The sequence below is a fragment of the Bos javanicus genome, chromosome 2 (assembly GCF_032452875.1).
Source record: "Bos javanicus breed banteng chromosome 2, ARS-OSU_banteng_1.0, whole genome shotgun sequence".
Taxonomy (NCBI): Eukaryota; Metazoa; Chordata; class Mammalia; order Artiodactyla; family Bovidae; genus Bos; species Bos javanicus.
Genome location: NC_083869.1, coordinates 83,092,501 through 83,110,481, shown reverse-complemented (window position 1 = coordinate 83,110,481; position 17,981 = coordinate 83,092,501). Strand labels below are relative to the sequence as shown.

Below are 17,981 nucleotides of genomic sequence, written 5' to 3'. Positions count from 1 at the left end.
AAGTAATCTTATTTTACCCAATAATGCCAAACACTGAATTTAAAAAAAATTGTAAAAAAAAAAAAATTATTACCTATAGTGTTTTTGCTCTTCTGGAGAGAGATTCAGCTGAGAATGATAACCTCAGGAGGGTGGTCTATTGACCTCTAAGTCAAAGCCTGACTTCAAGTTAGAGAAAACAGTTTAGAATAAACAAAGTTTGCCAGGCAACAATGGGAGAATGCTACTAGTTTTCCTTCCATGGCTTCCTTTTTATATATTTTTTTAAATCTTTGGAGAAACATTTTACAGTTCTGCTCCCTGTAAAAGTGATGTTTGAATGTATTCTACAAAAGTTGCAAAGCTGGTAACTCATAAAATATTCCTGAGGTTGGCAAGTTTCACGAGATGAAAGGTTCACACAGCTCTAACAAGTAACTAAAAAGGAGACTGGAGTAGTGTGCACCAGCACAGCAGTTTAAAGTCCCAGGCTGGATACTGGACTGCAGTTTGAATCTTTATCATGATGTCAAGAAGATAAATAACATACCCAACATGCTTATCCATCGTTGGTGTGTTTAAACATAATTGACCTTACTACAAAATAATTTAAATATGGATTAAAACATCCCTATTTTTTCTATTTTTCTCAAAAGAAGATGAAAATTCTACAATGAAAAGGATTTTCACATTTATATTTAGCTCATTTTGCTTTAGCTTGAAAAACAGGTCTCTAGTTTCTGCCAGTGCTTGTAACCAAGGAGAATGATTACCACATGCAGGTGTTACTGATTGGTTGAAATCGAAAGCTGCACAGATTGACTTGGAGGCCTGAACTGATCTCTCTATCCTCTAATCTCCATTTACTTCTGCCAAATGCCATTAGAAAGCAGTCAGATCCATTTTGACTGACAGCATAGCTAACAAGTATGATTGGTGTTTGTGGGGGAAATATATCTACCTTATATACATATAAATTAGATGACTAGTAAAAGGCTAGTTATAAACATATTTTACCCACCTTCAGTGGGCCTGATGTTGAGAATTCTGCTTTCTATTCTTAATTTGCCAAGATACTTTGCAGTAGTATCTGAGGTAATAAAAGAAGATATATATAAACAAATTACAGCAACCACAGAAACCCTCCTATCTAATGGATAGACATTAAGATTTATGACATAAGGCTGTAAAATATTTTCAAATAATTATAAGCCCTTGCAGATAATATATACAAGTTTTAATAACTGGACTGTATCTTCATTTATAGGACAAATAGAAGCTCTCTTAATATGTCTTCACATAAATAATCTTTGAGACTAATTGAAGGCTTCAGTTCCCTTTTGAAGATATACTGACTGAATAACTGTGGCTAGTAAGTGTCTCCCTCTTTTGTTCCACACCAGCTGCACTGCTTAGTTTATCTAATATAACCATTCTTAGATGTTGTGGACAAGGCGTTAGGATGTCTTTTATGTAAAATGTGGAACACAAATCAGTAAACTAAGTTTCGAAGAAAGGCTTTGTCCTTACATCATAACGTGCCTGTATATGTTTTAATTTGAAATAAAATTTTAAGATATATGTACACTTTTAATTTATGGTTCCTACTTTAACCTACTTTTTCAATTAACTTACCAGATAACTGTTCCAGTCAAGTAATATAAGATGGCTCTAAAACTATATAGTATAGAAATATTATGAATGCAACATGAAACATAGAACTTTTCACACATAATATAGTGATGACACTGAAAATTGTTTTATCTGAGAATATTTTAAACCTATATCTTCATTTCGTCTAATTCAGAATTCTTTTAGCTTAGAAACTAAATATAAAGAAAATTTCTAATGCAAATACTAAGAGCATAGGGGAGATTAACATTATATTTGCCAAGTTTTTAGAGGCAGATTAAAACTTCTACCTAAACTGCCCATTGCATCAAATGATATTATCCTCTCCTGAATTTGATTAACAAAAATTCTACTATTAAAAATGAATTCCATTGTTTTGTAAGACTTTCTTTCACAAATGAAGACTAATCAGAGCTTCACGTTGGTGAAAGTACTGGGAGAGGTGTGTGCCCAGAGGGGATGGAAGCTCCATACCCACCTCCCTGATCTTGTCCTGTGCTTTCTTCTCTTTGTCTGTTCTTGAGCTGTATTCTTTAAAATAGCCTAGCAAATAGTTTTTCAGATGCTGCATACTTGGCAAGCCATGTCAGTTTGATGTGGATGTCCCCAAAGAGACCTCAGCTCTCACTGCTAATAGGCTCCGTGGCTCTGGTTTCCAGTTCATTGTATATGGATGTCAGGAAACGTGTGTAAAAATAGCTGAAGTTGTCTTATGTGGAGGGGCCAAAAGCATGGCTCCCTACTGTGTCAGAAATGTATGTATTATAACCAAGTTGGGATCAGATCTCAAGCTGGAAGATTCTTTGTGAGCAGCATTAACAAGGCAACGTGTCCCAGTCCCCACAGGAATTGCTGCAGAGAATCTTGCTGCAAAACATAAAATAAGTAGAGAAAAATTTAACAAACACCCTGCAGTCACAGCAGAGGTGAAAAGCTGCTAATGAAGCTGGCTACTTTAATAGTGAGATGATATCAGTTTAGATAAAGACAAGGACAGGAGCAAGTAATGAGTAATGCCAAGTAATGAGCAGGCTTAATACCAATGAGTCCGGTGCAGTTAAATAAGCTTCCTCCAGTTTTAAGGAAGAAGGGACCATCCTTGTCCCATCCCTGTCCAAGAAGGGACATTCCTGTAAGGAATGTATCAGAAATATCTGATGCTTTCATAGATAGTGAAGATACTATCAAAAAGTATAACTTCCCACTGGCAAGAACTGTGAGCTATTTTGTATCTGGACGTGACTTCTCTATTGTAGATATTGGTCTTTTCCCTGCCTCCAGTGGGGGCACTAAAGAAAAGAAGACTGAGTCTTAAGGACATGGATTTGGTGGGAGTGAATGGAGATTTTGCTCCCCAGTACTTGGCAGTTGAAAAGAGCTTGGATTTCAACCCAGGTAAAACCAATATAAATGGAAGAGTCATTACTTGAAATCAGCCATTGGCAGGATCTGGATCAAGAATTATTGCACACACAGTTCATGAATTAAGATGTAAAGGTGGAGAATATGCAGGGGAATCAGCTTACATTGAAGGTGGCCAGTGCATCACACTCGATATTTGGAACTCAGACTGAAGAAACCAAGGAGCCCATAATAGTGCAGTTACTTTACTTAGCTTGTTGTGGTTCAGTCACTCAGTTGTGTCTGACTGTTTGTGACTCCATGGACTGCAGCACACCAGGCTTCTCTGTCCTTCACTATCTCCCAGAGTGTGCTCAAACTTATGTTCATCTAGTTCATCTCATCCTCTGCTGTCCCCTTCTCCTCTTGTCTTCAATCTTTGCCAGCATCAGAGACTTTTCCCATGAGTTGGCTCTTTCACATCGAGTGCCCAAAGTATTGGAGCTTTAGCTTCAGTATCAGTCTTTCCAATGAACATTCAGGGTTGATTTCCTTTAGGATTGACTTGTTTGATCTCCTTTGAAGTCCAAGAAACTCACAAGAGTCTTCTCCATCACCACAATTTAAAAGCTTCAATTCTTTGATGCTCAGCCATCTCTACGGTTCAACTCTCACATTCATACATGGCTACTGGAAAAGCCATAGCTTTGACTATATGGACCTTGTTGGTAAACTGATGTCTCTGCTTCTTAATATGCTATCTAGGTTCATCATTGGAGATGGCGATGGCACCCTACTCCAGTACTCTTGCCTGGAAAATCCCATGGACTGAGGAGCCTGGTAGGCTGCAGTCCATGGGGTAGTGAAGATTCGGACATGACTGAGCAACTTCACTTTCAGTTTTCACTTTCATGCACTGGAGAAGGAAATGGCAACCCACTCCAGTATTCTTGGCTGGAGAATCCCAGGGACAGGGGAGCCTGGTGGGCTGCCGTCTATGGGGTTGCACAGAGTCAGACATGACTGAAGCGACTTAGCAGCAGCAGCAGCTGGTTCATCATAGCTTTAAATTCCAAGAAGCAAGCATCTTTTAGTTTCATGGCTTCAAAAAGCAATTTCACTTAATTACTTGACTAGGCTACATTAAAACAAGGGAACTTCAGAGCAGCTGGTAAAACTGGTTATGCCCTGCCACTGAAACAGTGAGTGAGTGTGATCCAGGGTGACGAGGTAAAGATGTATTCATCATGAGTATGAGCTCAGGCCAGAAATAAATTTTCTCAAATTTGCACCAAATATGTATTTCTGAACTGAATTTTTATTATAGAATGCCCTAAAAGAAATCACATCCTGGACAATAACCACCACACATGCTTTAGATCATATGATTGCAAGGAAATTGAATAAATGTAGCCTTAATTTCCAAAAAACAAATAGATGAATGAACCCATTAATATATCCCTTTCTGAGGAAATCTTAAATTTTCTTAAGATTTTTTTTACATTTTATACTTTACAATGGAATCATCCATTAACATTCTTTAAGAGAAACGAGTGAGAAAGAACAACTCCTGACATGCAGGATGTGACCTGATACTCTCAACCAGGCCTTGGGATTACTCCAGGCTGGCCTGACACTCCCAGCTAGGTCTTTAGATCTCCTGCTGAAAATAAACTTTTTTCACAGAACCTCAAAATAAGATATGACCATTCTGTGATTTTATGAATTAAAGACAAAACTGTTCCTTAAGCATTGCTGATTATAGGCAGATTACTGCCCAACCCAGAACTTCACAAATATAACCCTTCCCCAGTTAACATGAGCAACTGGTCTTTCTTAAATATATAGGGTTAGCCTTACTCTAATCTATCTTTGCCAGAGACAAGATGTTTTCAGATATCCTATCATAGAATTGCTTTCAACTCTTGATAGTATACAATCCAGTGCAATGTCCTGCTTCCTTAAACTGTCTCCAAGCAATTCAGCCAAAGCCTAAATTGTATAATTGGCTTCTTTTTAATACCCACCACAATGGTATCAATTTTACATTTCAGCTTGACTAGGCTAGGGGATGCCCAGCTAGCTGATGAAACATTATTTCTGGATGTGTCTGTGTGGCTGTTTCTGGAAGAGACTGGCATTTGAATTGGTGAACTGAATAAAGCAAATGAACCTCCTCAATGTGAGAGGACATTATCCAATCTTTTGAGGGCCCTGAACAGAACAAAAAAGCAGAAGAAGAATGCATTTGTTCTCTTTCTCCTTGAGCTAGGACATCTTCTCTGGTTCTCAGTCATCAAGGCCTCCAGCTTCTCAGATGTTTGTACTTGGACTTACACCACTGACTCTCTGACTCTCCAGCTTACAGATGGTAGATTGCAGGATGTCTTAGCCTCAAAAATTGCATGATCCAGTTCCTAAAATAAATATCCCCCTTTTTCTCTCCCTCTATCTCATTGCCTCTCTTCCCAGGTGGCACTGGCACTTGTGGAAAAGAATCCACCTGCCAATGCAGGAGGCATAAGAGATGTGTGTCTGATACCTGGGTTAGGAAGATCCCCTGGAGGATGGTATGGCAACCCATGCCAGTATTCTTGCCTGGAAAATCCCCATAGACAGAGGAACCTGACAAACTACAGTCCATAGGGTCACACAGAGTCGGACATGACTGAAGTGACTTAGCATGCATGTAAGCGCTTGTATATATGTTGTCTTTTGGTTCTGTCTCTCTGGGGCACTCTAATACATCTTCTTACCCAGATACCTCACATTTCTCTATATTCCCTTAAATGCTGCAAACAAGAATAAACCCAGGGCTGTTCCTGGTGGTCTTTGGAAGTAGGGCTCTAACACAGAGAACAGAGAATAGATTGCATATGTTTAAAGACTTGAGAATGGGGGATATACTACCTAAATCCTAGAGGAATGCAACACAAGAAGATGGAAATAATAGACAACAATGATCAAATTTCTCAGCTTCCAGATTTTCACATAGCCCCACTCTAGAGACTATTGTGACTTATTGATTAAATTATCCAATTCAATAAAAGTATTGTGCATAGGTGCAGGAAAGCTGTTTCTGTATGCTCTGTTTAAATTACAATTAAGTTTGCTGCTGGAAGTCTCCAAAACACAGTGGAAGCCTCTCAGGGATGGTTATTTGCCTTGTCCTATTTTTGAATTCTTTAGCAACATCACCTTATAGCAACAGCTGTTCAGACTGCTGGGACTAGTATAAATTCTTCTTCTACTGCTGGCAAGTTGAAAGCTGTAAAATATTTTCAGTTCATTTCAGGTTCAGGTATCCCTAGGAGCAATTGTCTTCATGCAATAGAAGAGAAGGTACTAAGACTATAAAACAGAGATTGAGAAACTAAATGCAAACTGCTGTTGGTTGAAAACTCCAACTGAGACTTTATTGCCAAACACCAGACATTGGAAGATCAGTAGCTAAATTAGCCAGAGTAAACATCCTGAGGTGAAAAACCAGCGCCAGCTCATTGAACTAAGAATAAGACACACGTGGGTTGGCAGTAGGGCTGAGGAAAGACCTAAATAAATATGGATAAATGCAGTATCTGTTTCTGTATTGAAGGACACGATTTGATAAAAATAAATCAGAAAAATAAATTCAGATGGAAAGATGTAGATGGGAACTTTTGAAAGGTTTATGCTCTTAAATGGGGCCACGTTGGAAGGAAAGTTATGACCAACTTAGATAGAATATTAGAAAGCAGAGACATTACTTTGCCAACAAAGGTCCGTCTAGTCAAGGCTAGGGTTTTCCCAGTGGTTATGTATGGATGTGAGAGTTGGACTGTGAAGAAAGCTAAGTGCCAAAGAATTGATGCTTTAAAACTGTGGTGTTGAAGAAGACTCTTGAGAGTCCCTTGGACTGCGAGGAGATCCAACCAGTCCATTCTAAAGGAGATCAGTCCTGGGTGTTCTTTGGAAGGACTGATGCTAAAGCTGAAACTCCAATCCTTTGGCCACCTCATGCGAAGAGTTGACTCACTGGAAAAAACTCTGATGCTGGGAGGGATTGGGAGCAGGAGGAGAAGGGGACGACAGAGGATGAGATGGCTGGATGGCATTACCGACTCGATGGACATGAATTTGTGTGAACTCTGGGAGTTGGTGATGGACAGGGAGGCCTGGTGTGCTGCAATTCACGAGGTTGCAAAGAGTTGGACATGACTGAGCAACTGAACTGAACTGGACTGACCCAGGTGGCACTAGTGGTAAAGGACCGCCTGCTAATGCAGGATACATAAAAGACATGGATTTGATCCCTGGGTCCAGAAGATCTCCTGGAGGAGGGCTTGGCAGCCCATTCCAGTATTCTTGCCTGGAGAATCCCCATGGACACAGGAGCCTGGAAAGCTACAGTCCATGGGGTCAAAAAGAGTCAGACAAGACTGAGTAACTAACACTTTTACTTTCATATTAGGATTATATATTATGCATGTAATTTGAGTGCTAATATAAGAACCTCATGATAATCATTAAAAATAATCTTAATAGCCATACATGGAAAGTGTAGCTCTTCCATGGGATTTTTATTAAAAATGAGTATTTATAAATATTTATTTCCCTTTATCCTCTTTCCCTTCTCTTCAGTGTACATTTTCCCCTAAATTCCCAAACAGTTTTAATATTTTAGTTATTAAAAACATACTGAAAATTGCAAAAACCATAACTTTACACTTGATGACCTTCCCCAAACTTTACTAAGGCTGTAAAAAAGAGATTCAGGAACTATATACAAACTGCTATTGATTGGAAACTCCAGCTGAGACTTTAGCCAGCAGTCAGATCAAAATATAGAACACTGCTATTACCACTGTTCCCCATCTAGTGATTTTAATATCTATAATCCAATTATGTCTTTTTACAGAAGTGCCACCCTTGATTGAAACCAAAATGAACAACTATAATGATCATAATAATTTTATTATTATTTCTAGTAGTATGTAACTGTTCACTGATCATGCACAAATATAAGGCTTCATTGTTGTTGTTCAGTCACTAAGTCATGTCCAACTCTGTGACCACATGGACTGCAGCATGCCAGACTTCCCTGTCCTCCACTGTCATCTAGAATTTGCTCAAGTTCATGTCCATTGAGTCAGTGATGCTATCTGGTTATCTTATCCTATGCCACCCCCTTCTCCTTTTAGCTTCAATCTTTCCCAGCATCAGTCTTTTCAAATGAGTCAGCTCTTCATATCAGGTTGCCGAAGTATTGGAGTTTCAGCTTCAGCATCAGTCCTTCCAATGAATATTCAGGGTTGATTTCCTTTGGGATTGACTGGTTTGATTTCCTTGAAGTCCAAGGGACTCTCAAGAGTCTTCTCCAGCACAATTTGATAAAGAACATACATTTTCTTGTTGGTTGTGCTGTTCTAGGTCACATCAGTCATGCCCAACTCTTTGCAACCCCGTGGACTGTAGCCTGCCAGTCTCCTCTGTCCATGGAATTTTCCAGGCAAGAAAACTTGGCGTGCCCTTCTCCATTCCTATTGGATCTTGTTGTTCAGTTGCTCAGCCATGTTTGACACCTTGTGACCCTATGGACCCATGCCATACTTCCCAGTCCTTCACTATCTCCTAGAGCTTGCTCAATCTAATGTTTGTCCATTAAGTCGGTGACGCTATCTAACCATCTCATCCTCTGTCACCCCCTTCTCCTCCTGCCCTCAGTCCTTCCCAGCATCAAGGTCTTTTCTAATAAGTCAGCTCTTCTTATCAGGTGGCCAAAGTATTGGAGTTTCAGCTTCAGCATCAATCCTTCCAATGAATATTCAGGGTTGATTTCCTTTGGGATTGACTGGTTTGATCTCCTTGCAGTTCAAGGGACTCTCAAGAGTCTTCTCCAGCACAATTTGCGAACATAAATTCTTTGGCACTCAGACTTTTTTATGGTCCAGCTCTCACTTCCATGCATGACTACTGGGAAAAAACATAGCTTTGACTATATGGACCTTTGTCAGCAAAGTGATGTCTTTGCTTTTTAATTTGCTGTCTAGGTTTGTCATAGCTTCCCTTCCAAGGAGCAAGTGTCTTCTAATTTCAAGGCTGCTATCTAATTTCACCATCTACAGTGATTTTGGAGCCCAAGAAAAGAAATTCTGTCACTGCTTCTACTTTTTCCCCTTCATGTTGCATGTGGAATAAAGTTTAAATTCATTGCCTATAGTTTTGAATAACAAATAGTTAAAACAGTTTTTAAAAAATTAAAATACAAATGCTTGGAATTTTAGTTATCTCATAAGTTATCTTATCCCCTTCATAGAGAAGACTTTCTGGAATGTGGATGATAAATTGATGAATTAATAAGAATCAAGAAATTTAGAAAATAAGGAATTAATTGACTAGATAAATTATAAAATTTTGAAGCTTTTTACTGTAGCAATAAGTGAAGGAAAATTATATCCAAGTAGCTGATTTAATGCGATTCTGGGAGACAAAAGAATTAGTCTCAAATTCTGGCTTAATAGATAGTGATTATCATTAATGACAAAAAATATAGATGAAGGAATGACTAATGGTATATATGTATACTTCACTGCAAAATAAAATTCTCCTTCATTCTTTCACAATTTATTTATTTTTACTTGTTTATATATATATATATATAACTATCGTGACAGTTACATTGCAAAATCCTTCACAACTAAAGTCTCTTACCAGGAAATGTGTTTGAGACCCAAATGTAGACTCTGAGTCATCAAAGTATTCAAGGATTTGTTTCTCACAAAACATGCATATTTAAAGTTGCTTTGCTACTGCTACTGCTAAGTCACTTCAGTCGTGTCCAACTCTGTGTGACCCCATAGACGGCAGCCCACCAGGCTCCGGCGTCCCTGGGATTCTCCAGGCAAGAACACTGGAGTGGGTTGCCATTTCCTTCTCCAATGCATGAAAGTGAAAAGTGAAAGTGAAGTCGCCCAGTCGTGTCCAACCCTCAGTGACCCCATGGATTGCAGCCTTTACCTTTCAACAATTTATATATTTTAACTTCTAATGAGTCATTTAAATTTTCTCAAATGTGGCTATTTCAACCTTTTTTCTATTGACAATTATATTTATACTATACTATAATGACTCAGTTGCTTCCTGGATATCTAGAACTCAGTACTTTTAGATAACTTTTATTTTCCTCATCATAATTGCATGTATTTCATTTTCTTTTATTGTTTCTCATTTTCTTCCATTATGTTTCACATACTGGCTTCTTTTTCCTCCACTGTTTCCAGTCATTAGTGGTCATGCTGCTAAGTCACTTCAGTCATGTCCAACTCTGTGCGACCCCATAGATGGCAGCCCACCAGGCTCCCCCATCCCTGGGATTCTCCAGGCAAGAATACCGGAGTGGGCTGCCATTTCCTTCTCCAATGCATGAAAGTGAAAAGTGAAAGTGAAGTCACTCAGTTGCGTCTGATTCTTAACAACCCCATGGACTGCAGCCTACCAGGCTCCTCCATCCATGAGATTTTCCAGGCAAAAGTACTGGAGTGGGGTGTCATTGCCTTCTCCGATTAGTGGTCATAGAAAGGCACTTTTTAAGTTCCCTTGTTACATAATTTCCCTTAAATATTCATTTCATTTGCTATTCAGGACTATTTCTTTCCTTTTGTTTAGAATAAATTTCATTGAAGTTCATCTCTATCAAAATTACATGAGCTGGAGTGACATTTGCCTGTCATATCTCATATCTCTGTAACCTGGCATAGTTCTTCAGCCTTTGTCTTTCCTGAATTGATTTTTTTTTAAAGTAGTAAAGATCAGTTATTTTGTAGAATGTTCTTCAATATCTATTTATCTGACATGACTTTTTTTATATCAAATTCACTACACACATTTGTGGCAGAATGCTCTGAGTGATTTTTTCATCTTTTATTCTCAATAAATGAAATCATAATTGATTCTGGTTTATGTCAGTATTGGTGATGTTAAATTTGGTCATGTGGTTAAGGTGATGTTTATAGGTTTCTTCACTATAAATTTACTATATTTTACTATGTGGTCAATTTAGGAACTAGTTGAGATAGTTTGAAGCTATTTAAAAATCTTTATGCTCATCAAATTTTTAGTCACCAGCATTATCAACCATTGATGATTTTCTAATTATATATGTATATATTTTAAGATATATGCAATTATCATTATTACATCTTATTATGAATATTAATTATATTATATATTATTATAATCATACATTATATATGCAATATATGATGTTTTATTATTATATATACATATATGAGCTAGCTTTTAGAAAGGAGAGCACTTTCTTTGCATTATTTGTTTATATCAGTATGGTTTTGGTTTCATAAATTATTACTTTAGTAAGTTAAAACAAATTCTCCATTTATTTACATTCAACTTGTCCATTTGATGTATTTATCTGTCCACAGTGATGTATCTATCCAGGCCCACTATCCTCCAGGAACAGAAGTCTGAAATTTTATAGTTCAGAAAGGTAATAAATTGCACATGTTACATCCATTGAGAAATCTTGTTGACCACTTATTCTGGCAGCAGTATATTCAAACTAAATGTGATTAATAAAGACTGCCTATACAACATCAGAGTAGTCAATTTGTGTCAGATTTTGCCAGAAGTTAGGAAGCTTTTTGACTTTCAGTGACAGGGATTTCAGAATTTGAAATTCAAGCTAACTGTAAAATCTAAAATTTGAACATAATTAGAAGATTACTTTAGGATTTAAAGAAATTAGAGAAATGTCTGTTCAGTTCTTTGGCCCATTTTTTGATTGGGGCATTTATTTTTCTGGAATTGAGCTGCAGGAGTTGCTTGTATATTTTTGGGATTAGATCTTTGTCAGTTGCTTCATTTGCTATTATTTTCTCCCATTCTGAAGGCTGTCTTTTCACTTTGCTTAGAGTTTCCTTTGTTGTGCAGAAGCTTTTAATTTTAATTAGGTCCCGTTTGTTTGTTTTTGCTTTTATTTCCAATATTCTGGGAGGTGGGTCATAGAGGATCCTGCTGTGATTTATATTGGAGAGGGTTTTGCCTATGTTCTCCTCTAGGAGTTTTATAGTTTCTGGTCTTACGTTTATATCTTTAATCCATTTTGAGTTTATTTTTGTGTATGATGTTAGAAAGTGTTCTAATTTTATTCTTTTACAAGTGGTTGACCAGTTTTCCCAGCACCACTTGTTAAAGAGATTGTCTTTTCTCCATTGTATATTCTTGCCTCCTTTGTCAAAGATAAGGTGTCCATAGGTGTGTGGATTTATCTCTGGGCTTTCTATTTTGTTGCATTGATCTATATTTCTGTCTTTGTGCCAGTACCATACTGTTTTGATAACTGTGGCTTTGTAGGAGAGCCTGAATTCAGGCAGGATGATTCCTCCAGATCTGTTCTTCTTTCTCAAGATTGCTTTGGCTATTCAAGGTTTTTTGGTATTTCCATACAAATTGTGAAATTATTTGTTCTAGCTCTGTGAAAAATACTGTTGGTAGCTTGATAGGGATTGCATTGAATCTATAGATTGCTTTGGGTAGTATACTCATTTTCAGTACATTGATTCTTCTGATCCAAGAACACGGTATATTTCTCCATCTATTAGTGTCTTCTTTGATTTCTTTCACCAGTGTTTTATAGTTTTTGAAGACTCTTGAGAGTCCCTTGGACTGCAAGGAGATCCAACCAGTCCATTCTGAAGGAGATCAGCCCTGGGATTTCTTTGGAAGGAATGATGCTAAAGCTGAAACTCCAGTACTTTGGCCACTTCATGCAAAGAGTTGACTCATTGGAAAAGACTCTGATGCTGGGAGGGATTGGGGGCAAGAGGAGAAGGGGACGACAGAGGATGAGATGGCTGGATGGCATCACTGACTCGATGGATGTGAGTCTGGGTGAACTCCGGGAGTTGGTGATGGACAGGGAGGCCTGGTGTGCTGCGATTTATGGGGTCGCAAAGAGCTGGACACGACTGAGCGACTGATCTGATCTGATCTGATCTGATGTATAGGTCTTTAGTTTCTTTAGGTAGATATATTCCTAAGTATTTTATTCTTTTCATTGCAATGGAAAAGAATACATTTGAATCAGTTCTAATGAGGTGGGTTAAACTGGAGCCTATTATGCAGAGTGAAGTAAGCCAGAAAGAAAAGCACCAATACAGTATACTAATGCATATATATGGAATTTAGAAAGATGGTAACAATAACCCTGTATCCGAGACAGCAAAAGAGACACAGATGTATAGAACAGTCTTTTGGACTCTGTGGGAGAGGGAGAGTATGGGATGATTCAGGAGAATGGCATTGAAACATGTATAATATCATATATGAAAAGAATCACCAGTCCAGGTTTGATGCATGATACAGGATGCTTGGGGCTGGTGCACTGGGATGACCCAGAGGGATGGTATGGGGAGGGAGGTCGGAGTGAGGTTCAGGATGGGGAACACGTGTATACCCGTGGTGGATTCATGTTGATGTATGGCAAAACCAATACAAAATTGTAAAATAATTAGCCTCCAATTAAAATAAATAAATTTATATTAAAAATAAAGAAATTGGATTAATCTATATTTATATATTAATATAAAATGCACATAAAGATAAGTATTCAGGAAAATCTGTTGTAAAGTAAAAATAATAGTTAAGATAATATTTGTGGAAGGCCAGTACTGTTATTTTTATATTTGTGCCTTTCTACTTGAGTGTAAAGGATTTAATGATTTATGTTGTCTAATCAGTTGTGCCATAATATAATACTAATACCATCCTGGGAAATTTCTGTTTTATATAAATATATATAAACTTTCAAAAGTTCAAATATTAATCTACTAAAAATGACCTGAAAGGTGGTTCTGGTAGCTAAAAAGCAAAAAATTTGAGAATTTTGGATTAAAACCTTACTCTAACAAATTCTTTCTACTAAGATTTTTAATGGAAAAAATAATAATAAAAATAAAGATATACAGGGATATAGGTTATCTGTAACTAATGGCGGGACACTTTAAAGTAAATGACTCCTTAGTTCTAAGATAACACTTCACAGTTTCCTCCTTTCCATTGCCCTGCTTTTTAGTGAGGTGAAACCACCAGAACCACAAGATGAATTGAAAACTTCAGTTGCCAGGGAAACCTCTACTAGGTGTGGTCCTCATGTTGGTCTCCCATTTTTCCCCAGAGCAGCAATCCCTTAATGCTGGGGGGAAAAAAATCAGAACTAAATGGATTCATAAAATAGGAATATATTCATATAAAATATCAGCATCCTAAATCAATCTATTAGTATTTTATAGTCTCTACTTATATGTAGTGAAATTGTTATTAAAAGGAAAAATTAGACCTTTTTATCTTTAAGTATATTATTTAGCTTTATTGTTGCCCTCAAGCTTCCATTACTGTGTCATGTCTAAAATGTATGAAGCCTAAATTGGCAGAGAACTATGATGATTTCTACCTGTTTTGATTTTAATGCCTTACTGTGCCAATGCATTATCTATAATGGTTCCTCCACATTACTTTTAATTTATTTCCAGAAAAAAAAAAAATGAGGACCTACATAGTTTGTCTAAAAGCATTTTTTCCATGGGATTAAAATGATTGCCATTTTTATATACTGACTTGAAGTGAAGATGAATGAAAATGAGAGCTATTTTCTTCTTTCAAATGTGGCCTTTGAAGTTTTCAGTGACCCTTGTTTGAGACTATGGCCAGCTAAAAATGCTGCTACTACTTTGGCTTTTGGAAGAAAAAACTCAAAACAGCAAGTTTTCATGGTGATTCCCTTTTTTGGAACATTGATGATTTAAACCATCATGCTGTTTGACATACTTTACAGAAGTCTGATATTATTTCTATTGAAGCCTAACTTGGGAATTACCTTTTAATTTTTTTTAATCCTGTAACTTTTGAAAGAATGAAATAAAGACATTCTTCCCATCACGATGAATGCACTCTCTACACCTAAAAAGGTTGTTCATTTTTTAGATCCCAATGGACTAAATCTGGATTTGAGACCACCTAGGAACTACATATATACTTGGATAGCAATGTGTTAGCCACTGATAGAATTGCTTTCCCTGAACTGCACTTCGGCATTTACCATTGGTTTTTGTTTGGGACATTAAAGGGAACAATCATAAGAAACTTGTTAGCATTTCTTTGGTGTAAATGTCATTGAGGATATCAGACAATGTGTGGAACAACTTCCTCTTTATCAAACAAGACATTTCTTTCTTGCCTTTGTATCAGTAAAGGTATATCTCTTAGAACACTGGCTCCCCTCTCTCCCTGCCTTCCTAGTCTTATAGAGGATATGTCTCTGAATTTTATGCTGATTGCTTTGACCACCAGGAATTTAGTCAACATTTTGGTACATCTCTGTATCTATTTAGGACTTTACAGTAGGCATTTCTGAGTGCTAATCTTAACCATGAAGATATTATTTCTTTCTCATGATTTCCTTATTCTTTTTTTTTTCTAATTTTATTTTATTTTTAAACTTTACATAATTGTATTAGTTTTGCCAAATATGAATCAAAATGAATCCGCCACAGGTATACATGTGTTCCCCATCCTGAACATTCCTCCCTCCTCCCTCCCCATACCATCCCTCTGGGCCGTCCCAGTGCACCAGCCCCAAGCATCCAGCATCGTGCATCGAACCTGGACTGGCAACTCGTTTCCTACATGATATTTTACATGTTTCATTGCCATTCTCCCAAATCATCCCACCCTCTCCCTCTCCCACAGAGTCCATAAGACTGTTCTATACATCAGTGTCTCTTTTGCTGTCTCGTACACTGGGTTATTGTTACCATCTTTCTAAATTCCATATATATGCGTTAGTATACTGTATTGGTGTTTTTCCACACGTGTACCCCACTGTTCATCGCAGCACTGTTTATAATAGCCAGGACATGGAAGCAACCTAGATGTCCATCAACAGATGAATGGCTAAGAAAGCTGTGGTACATATACACAATAGAGTATTACTCAGCCATTAAAAAGAACACATTTGAATCAGTTCTAATGAGGTGGATGAAACTGGAGCCTATTATACAGAGTGAAATAAGCCAGAAGGAAAAACTATGCTTTTTAATGTTCCTACAAGTACCTCTAAATTTCTTGTTGAGTAGTTAAAACATGAGGTTTCCAATAATAACCTGCCAAAATTTTAATTAACCAAACAAACTAATTGGATATGGTATTGTGAGCCTCTAAGAGTATTGCATCTCTGTGTTCAGGGGCAGAAGCTGTATACTATTGATGGTAACACAGAACCATTTATGGAATACATTTCTATCACACGTTATTTCAACCCATTTTTTAATGCATAGGAAGAGCCTCATAAAAATCTCTAAATAAGCATAGGATTAGTTGCCCATGTAAAATGAGAGCAAGTAGAGAAAATTAAGGTATTGAGAAGGTGCTGACATTTATTGAATATTTACTATATGCCAGACACTGGCATATTTGAACTTATCATATTTGAACTTTTAACAATACTTTTTTAACCTTTGAAAAGCAATACAATATTGTTATACCCGTGTTATATTCTCTGTTTTAATAAACATAAAATTTATTTGTGGGAGAATAGTAAGATCTACAAAGTGGTACTTTTAGGAACGAGCTGAAGCTCAGAGCAGACAATGCCCTTATTCTTATTATTCTATTGTGAGAATGATAGAACTTAAAACTTTCCATTTAGACTTCTTGGAAACTCAAAACTTTGATCGATGTTCAAGTCAATTATTTTACCTCAGTTTTTCTATTTTGTACAATCCATAATCTTTATAATTATTCCTGTTCTTTTCATCTTTTTAAAAAACCAAACCCATGCTTGTCACTGAGACTGAGAGGAAGGCAAAGTAATTATAAAACTTGTATTTTATTTGCTATTTATTTATGTTTTTAGGTTTTATATGAAAAAGAATGATATGGGGAATATCAGTAGCTCTGGGTAAGGAATATCACTATTATTAAGTTGGAACTGGATACTCTGTTTTCCAATCCTGTTACTTTTGTTGCTTCAAACATTCAAGATACACCTTGACTACCCTATCATTTCTCTATTCCGTATGGAAAAAGCGTTCATGAAAAAATAGCTTTTCTATGGCTAAAAATTGTGGATTTCTTTTCCAGAGTGGAAGAAGATTAATAAACTTAATTGAAAAGACATATGAACATATATGGTTTGACTAGGAGCCAAAAGTCTGAATTAATCAATTTAATGCAGAACCCCAGTAGTCATACCTTGCATGCATCATGACTTAGAGTTTTTATCACTTTTAGTAACTTGCATGCATGTATGCTAAGTCACTTCAGTTGTGTCCAACTCTGTGTGACCCTGTGGACTGTAGCCTGCTGGGCTTCTCTGTCCACGGGTTTCTCTGACTCAAGTGGGTTGCCGTGCCCTCCACCTGGGGATCTTCCTGACCCAGGGGTCAGACCCAAGTCTCTTATGTCTCCTGCATTGGTAGTCAGGTTCTTTACTGCTAGCTCCACCTGGGAAGTCCATTAGTAACTGATATTAAATATCACCCTTAAAGATACATTGTACATGCTCTTACCCTAATGTCCTACCCCAGTCCTTACTTCTGGATTGTCCTTTCCCTCACCTCTTCCACATTTGCCTCAAATATGACCATTTCACGAAGACCTATATTGATTATTTTAATTAACACTCTCCCACAACCATCATCTGGTTTACGCAGCCCTATAATTTCTTTTACCTTTATTACTTTCTAAGGTAATATTTTGTTGCTACTACATCTCTCCGTTAAGAAGTAAGCTCCATGGGCTGATTTGTTCATTAATTTATTGTGAAGACTTTGCCTGACATAAGTAAGTATTCACAAAATATTTGCCATTGAGCTAATCATCTTTATGAGGAGTGGCATTAAAAATAATGCAGACAATAAAGTCTATGGTAAGAAGATATTTTTTGCATAAGAAGTTAAACTGGCCAGTTTGAAAAGAGGTAGAGTATGATGAATAGTGAAAAGCAACTCCATGTATGGATAGAACCATTATTG

General features: G+C 37.1%; 1 pseudogene; it reads left to right on the top strand.

Moving 5' to 3' along the window:
- Window positions 1–387: 387 nt before the first annotated feature.
- Window positions 388–3,185, top strand: LOC133256148 (3-ketoacyl-CoA thiolase, mitochondrial-like; annotated as a pseudogene).
- Window positions 3,186–17,981: the final 14,796 nt, after the last annotated feature.